Source organism: Elephantulus edwardii, unplaced genomic scaffold, assembly GCF_000299155.1.
Source record: "Elephantulus edwardii isolate Elephantulus edwardi_28Jun2011 unplaced genomic scaffold, EleEdw1.0 scaffold00070, whole genome shotgun sequence".
Lineage (NCBI taxonomy): Eukaryota > Metazoa > Chordata > Mammalia > Macroscelidea > Macroscelididae > Elephantulus > Elephantulus edwardii.
The window spans coordinates 178109-185417 of NW_006399820.1; positions in this window are offsets into that span (position 1 = coordinate 178109).

Here is a 7309-nt window from a genome sequence, read left to right on the forward strand (position 1 = left end):
AGGTCATCAGACTCACAGTGACTTTCAGCAATCCATTGCCTGGGTAATCGTCCTCTTTGGCCTGTCCAATGCATAGGTAATCGTCTTCTTTGGCCTGTCCAATGCACAGGTAATTGTCTTCTTTGGCCTGTCCAAGGAAACCCAAACCTGCAGATGGTGGGCATGCATCCCATCCCCCACCTCCTATGCAGGTGGCCTGTGGGAGGTGTGCGCCCCCCCAAGCGCAGGCGGCCGTTGGGGGCGCGCCTCCCCACCCTGCCGCATGGGCGCTTGGCAGGTGACCGGCCCTTCTTGTGTGGGCGGCTGGAGGGCGCCCGCTTCCCCCACAGCCACCATCCTGGCTCCAAGAATTCTCTCCAGAACAAAACCACCTTGTGGCAGTGTGGTGGCTTCACTGTACCAGTCTTGAGGAGGGCCGGTGCCCAGCATCTATCCTGGGTGAGGGAATCCATTTGTTCAGGCTGTGGAAGCCTCATGGAGCTGCAGCAGCTGTGCAGTGTGGCGCAGGCTCTGCGTGGGGGGTGGGGTTGGCAGCCAGGAGACTCACCCATTTCTCCTTGGGAATCCTTGAATTCCTGTTGTTGAGCCTCGATCTTCACTGAGGGCCAGTCATCAGCTGTTTAAGTGTTTAATTATCAATAAGCTGAAGTCTGTGGAAGGCCATAATAGCCCTGCTTTAAGTGGTTCACTGCTCCAGCAGCTCACCATGCTGTCTCTGCCTCCGCTGCCATCTTGGATCTCTAAAAAACTGTGCCAATCATTTTATCCAGGGCCTTCCTTTCCTGTGCTATTCCTCCACCCTTCCATGCTTGATGCCTTCTCTACGTACTGAATCCTCAAGTTATATGCCCAAAGTTTGTGTGATGGAGCTTCAAAATCCTTGTCTCCAATGAACAGTCTGGTTTCATCTTCACCAGGGTAAATCTGTTTGTTCTCTTGGCAGTTCATGGTATATTCAATATTTTTTGCCATCCCCACAATCTCCATCATGCTCAAATAATTCACTTTGTGAATCCATCTCATTGAGGGTCTCCCTCTCTTTCTATGACTCTCCTCCTTCCCCAGCATGATGTATTTTGCCGAGAACTAGACCCTCCTGACAACATGCCCAAAGTATGTGAGATGATGATTAAATTTTTTTTCTTGTAAAGAGCATTCTGGCTGCACTTTTTGCAACACAGATTTGTTTGATCTTTTGGCAATCCACAGTATATTCAATCATTAAGCAAATGACACAATCTTGCTCACAGAAACTGAGACAATGTATTACCACTTCAGGATGAAAGCTACAACAGAAGAGATGATTTGCTCTCTAGGTGACTAGAAGAAACATCCTACAGATTGAGATTATTGGTCCAAGAAATATCCCTGCAAAAGGAAAAAGTATATATGGAAAGAAATTTGGATCTCAGGATGGGTTGGAGAGTAGAGATATCTTTGACTACCCACTTCCATTAAATCTGGTTTGATTTATAGTAACCCTTCATCGAAGATTTCTGGGTCCTCCCAGGGTGATCTGTGACTTCTTGCTGATAGAGATTAGTGTGGTCCGCGTGCGTGCACAGATATTATGGCAAGTTTTTGGAGGTGAGTGCTTTTTTGGGCTTGTGTTTGACTTGCAGGACTGCTCTGCCCCCCCAGGAGTGAGGCCTTCCAGGCTTGGCCTAGGGTTTAAGGCAGGAAGGGGCTTCAAGCCCCAACAGTCCCTTGGGCCTGCCTTCAGAAATGACTTGCCTCTGGAAACTCTATGAACAGTGCTCAGGCCTTTCGTTCATAGGGTCGCTATGAGTCTTCTACGACTCAAGGGCACCAAAAAACAATAACGAAGAGAGAGAGAGAGAGAGAGAGAGCGCGCGCTACGCTACGTTGGCCTAGTGGACAGAAAGTTATGCTATCAAGCCAAAGGTGGGTGATTTTAATCTGCGGCCCTCAGGCCTGGTTCAAATTGTTTTCCTGTCAAACATTCTTCTAGGTGGTATAGCAGTGGTCTGTGCATTTCTGTACAGAGGTAACTTGTGGTTGCTGTGATGCTAAACACTGTGACACTGATGTGCCAGATGTGGTAATGGTCACCCATAGTGGACAGTGTTTGCTGGAGCTTCCCAACTAAAACAAGCCTGGAAGCAGGAGCGGCTGGCCTCCGGAAACCCTATGAATAATGCTCAGGTCTTTCGTTCATAGGGTCGCTATGAGTCATCTATGACTCAATGGCACCAAATAACAACAACAACAACAACAACAAATATTTATAAAGGGAGATTACTCAGCTTTCTTCCAAGAAGCAGCTGGTAAATTAAAAACACAGGCTTTTTGTTAACAGTCACTAACTATGTTACTAACTCCACTACTAGGCCTCCTTTGTTTTTAATGTGGAGAGCTAAATAATATAAATTATACAACCAGAATGCTGACCTTTTCATTCTGTGAGGAGTCCGTGGACTCTCTCTAAAACAATGATTTTAGTAATCTTAACGCCTTTTCCATTGATCTTAATACCAATAATCCTTTCCTTAAGAAATCTCTTCAGCATCTGTTCATTAAAAATTCTTACTGGTACTCTTAGATTACATGGTTCATCTCATGAAAAATAATAGATTGAATTTGGCCCTTTTCACTTGTCTTGTCTTTGCTTTTCAGAGGAAGACCCTCTATAAGATGGACTGATTCAGCGACTGGCGTAATAAGGGAGGGTAGGTGTGTCAGAGGCAATAAGATTGGCACAGGATAGAGTAGGGTTTAGGCCTATTATATATAGGGTCGCTATGAGTCGCAGGCAACTTGATGGCACGTAACAACAACAACAACAAAAACCACACTTCCTGAGTGAGGTAAGAGAACTGAATATTCCAAAGGACAGATTAAGAAGACAAAGCAAGGCCTTCTAATGAAATATAAAGGGAATGAGGATAGAAAACCAAAAGGGAAGAGGAAAGTAGATGCTAGTATTTTTCAAGCTGAAAAAAAACTGAAGAACAAATTCAAGCTTTGGTTGTAATGATGAACAATTCTACAGGGAAATGCTTGAATGATGTCAATTAACAGAGATTCATATTTATTCTCATTTTTTAAAAAAAGGAGATCCAACAGGATGTGGAGTTTCTTGAACCGAATCTTGCTGAAGATTATGAAAATAACAGCTGGAACAATCCATCAATGGGGAACTACCATAAATTCAAGCTGGATTCAGAAGAGGTGGTGACATGAGGGATACCTTTTGCTGATGTCAAGTGTACCTTAGCTGAAAGCAGAAAACACAAGAAAGATGCTTCCTTGGGTTTTTTCGATTATGCAAAACCATTTGACTGTGTGAATCATAACATAGCTAATATTGAGAAGAATGTGGATATCAGAACACTTAATTTTGCTTATGTGAAATGGGCAATCTCTTCCTGTGTAATGTACTGCCTCTGAAAAGCTGCTGAAGGGTCAGCTATGGGTCATTTTTGACTCGATTGTACACATTAACAACAATCATAGATCAAGAAGTAGTTTTTCAGAGTAACGGAACATTGCATGATTTAAAATTAGGAACCGTGTGCATTAAGAGTGTATCCTTTCTCCAAACCTATTCAATATGTATGCTAAGCAAATAATTCAAGAAGTTAGACTATTTGATGAAGAATGCAGCATCAGATTTGGCTTAATAAGAATGACAGAAAAATAATTGGTGCTTTTAAATTGTGTTGGTGAAGAGTATTTATTGAATGTCATATGGATTGTCAAAAGAACAAATAAATCTGTCTTGAAGGAAGTACAGCCAGAGTGTTCCTTAGAGGTAAGGATGTTGGAACCTCATCTAACTTAGGGCGTATTTTCAGAAATTACAAGCTCTTGGCAAACGATTTCATGCTGGGAAAGGTAGAAGGTCATTAGAAGAGAGGAAGACCCTCCACAAGATAGAGATTGGTACATTAACTATTACTATGGTCTTGAACATGACAGAGGGTGATAAGGAGGAAGTGGATAGGGCAAGGTTCAGATCAGTTTCTTGGCTGATTATGAGTTGTAATTAACTCAATGGCACCTAACAAGGACATACTTCCCATTGTTATTTGTTTAATATTGCTTGTTTCCCTTCCCCCTCTTTTCATCACTACAATTTGCACACTTGCTGGTTTATAAATGTAAGAATTTTCTATTTGTACAGAGTTGTTAATTCAGTAAGATGTTTCTGTGTTGTAGTGCATTGCATTCTGGGCTGCTAACTCAAAAGTTGTCAGTCTCCTTTTTTCAATAATTTACAGTTGGAATTGCTGAGAAGACAGTGCCTTTAGTTGTTATTAATGCAGTAGTGGTGTTACCAATATGGTCTCCAGGGTCTTTACTTTTTATTATAGTAAGGAAGTAACTCTGGTGGCGTAGTGGCAAGAAGCTGTGCTGAGATCCCAAAGGCGTGTGGTTGGAGTCCACCAGCTGCTCCGCTGGAGAAGGATGGACAGTCTCCTTCTGTGCTATTAACTGCCTCTGAAAATCTGCTGGAGAGTCAGCTACAGGTCGGTTCTGACTGTATGGTGCACAACAACAAGAAGAAGGAATTACTTAGAACAGATATGTGCATATTAGTTGGTTGAGTTCTATCAAGCTGATGACAACTCATTGTGACTCAATATCTGACTCTATCCTGCACCATCCTCACAACCTCCACCGTGCCCAAGCCCATCATTACAGAAATGCCAGCCTATGTCATTAAGGGCCTTGCTCTTTTATGCTGACCTACTTTCCTCAGCACGATGTCTCTTTCTTGATAATACACTCAAACGATATAAAAAACTATGTGAAAAGTTTCATTACCCTTGCCTCCTTGATCTGAACAGTCTTAAAGGAAAACAAACTATATTAAAAACTATATGAAAAGTTTCATCACCCTTTCCTCCTTGATCTGAACAGTCTCATGGGAAAACTATTTTGCTAGAAAAGAGAGGTAGTTTTATTCAGTATATCATGTAAAAAGGAAAACAGGAATGTTTATGATTAGAACAAACTCTCTAACTTCTACAAACTCTCTAAACTCTACAAATGTACAGAAATGATGGTGGTTATAGAACAGAGTTCTGTACAGAAATGATGTTAGTCATAGAACAGAGTTTAGGTCTTTCATGAAAAATTTACTCTCAGTCATATTTGACTTGACGACACTTAACACTGATAAGTGAAGCTAGTGTTATATCTGGAGGAATGCTTCCACATTTTACATCACTCTTTGTCAATGTGCTTGAAGTAACCTGGGTTGCTGTGATGTTGAACCTTGTACCATTGGGGTATCAAATACTAGAATGGCTTCCCAATGTGGACAGTGTTTGGTGGAGCTCCCAGTTATAAAACAGGTTTGGAATCAGGAGTGGCATTCAGTTCCTTGGAGTCCAGGATGGTGAAAATTGTCAGGAGGGGTCAGTCCTTGAGGAAACACATCATGCAAGGAAAGGTGGAGAGTTAGAGAAAGAGAGGAAGGCAATCAATGAGGAAAATTGTCACCAAGACTTTAACAATGAACTAGATCATGTTGGAGACCATGAGAAGAATATAAGGTTCAAATTTGGCAAGGTTCAAATTTGTTGTTCAAAGGTGGGATTGCTATGAGTTGCTGTTGACTTGATGGCATGCAATAACAGCAACAGTTGTAGTCATATGAGGACGACTCAAATTGGAGAATTCAATAAAAAATGTCTCGTGTAGTGACTTGCAAGCCCTACTGCCTAGTGAAAATACCTCAGTATCTGTAAATGTTTAGCACAATGCTTGGCATATAGTATCTACATCCTAGTGAGTATTATAAATATGTTACAAAGGTGAAGTTTATAAATTCTGTTGTTGTTGTTAGGCATCATTGAGCTGAGTACAAACCATAGTGACCCTATGAACAAGAGATCTGATCCCTGTCCTGTCCTGTGCCATCCTCACACTTGCTGACACACCAGAGTTCATTGTAACTGTGCCACTCCACCTGGATTAGAGTCTTTCTCTCCTTCATAGACACTCTACCTTTCCCATCATCATTTTCCTCTCCAGGGAATTGCCCCTTCTAGCATCATCCCCAAGGTATATAGGGCAAAGTGTTGCCATCTTTGCCTCCAAAGAGCATCCTGCCTGCACTTTCTCCAAGACATATCTATTTGTTCTTTTGGCCATCCACGGGATGCTCAGTACTCTTCTCCAACACCACAGCTCAAAGGCATCAATTTTTCTCCTGTCATCTTATTAACTGTACTGCTTTCAGAGAGTGTGTAAGCATTGTACTCTTTATCTATTAATCTGTATGCTAAGAAAATGATCCAAGAAGTTGGACTCTCTGAAGAGGAAAGTGGCATCAGGGTCAGAAGGACACTCATCAGTAACCTGTGTTGTGCAGATGACACAACCTTGCTTGCTAAATAAAAGTGAGGAGGACTTAAAGCACTTGTTGGAGAAAATCAAGGAATGTGGCCTTTAATGTGGAGTGTATCTCAATGTTAAGAAAACAAAGATTTTTAGCAATGGATCAATAGGCAACATCATGGTGGATGGAGAAAAGATTGAAACTTCATCTTACTTAATCCACAATTAACACCCTTAGCACCAGCAGTCAGGAAATAAAGAGATGTGGCTCACTAGTAAAGTGCCTCATTCTGATCACTTGCTATGCACCTGAGAACTGGACAATAAAGTTTATAAATAGGTTATAATATTTTTAATTTATATTGTAGTTACTATAAGTTATCTACAGTAATTATAATTAGGGAAATTTGTGGCATAGTCCATAGAATGTTGGGCTTCTAACCCCAAAGCCATGCATGTCAAACAATTCAAATCCATCAGCAACACAATGAGAGAAAGATAGGCAGTCTCCTCTGACATGATTTACAGTATCAGGTATCCAATGGAGGAAATTTGAATTGGTCCCAACTTGACAGCAATGAATTGAATTGAACTATGGCTAAGGGAGCCTAGTGTCACAGTGAACTAGAAGTTATACTATTGCTGGTTGCTGTTAGTTGTCATTGAGTCACTTGCGACTCATAGATACCTTATATACAATAGTTCTGAACCCTGTCTTATCCTGAGCCAATCTCATTATCTCCTATACACCCACCTGTTACCCCAGTTACTAGTTCGATTCATCTCACCCAGAGTCTTCCTCTCCTGCGCTGTTGCTCCACCCTCTGAAGCATGATGTCCTTCTCTAAAGAGAAGTATGTGAGACAGAGCCCAAAGTATATGAGATGGAACTTTAAAATCCTTGCTTCCAAGAAGAAACTTGGTTTCACCCTCTCTAGCATAGATCTGTTAGTTCTCTTATTGGTTCATTGTATGTTGAATACTCTTCTCCAGCACC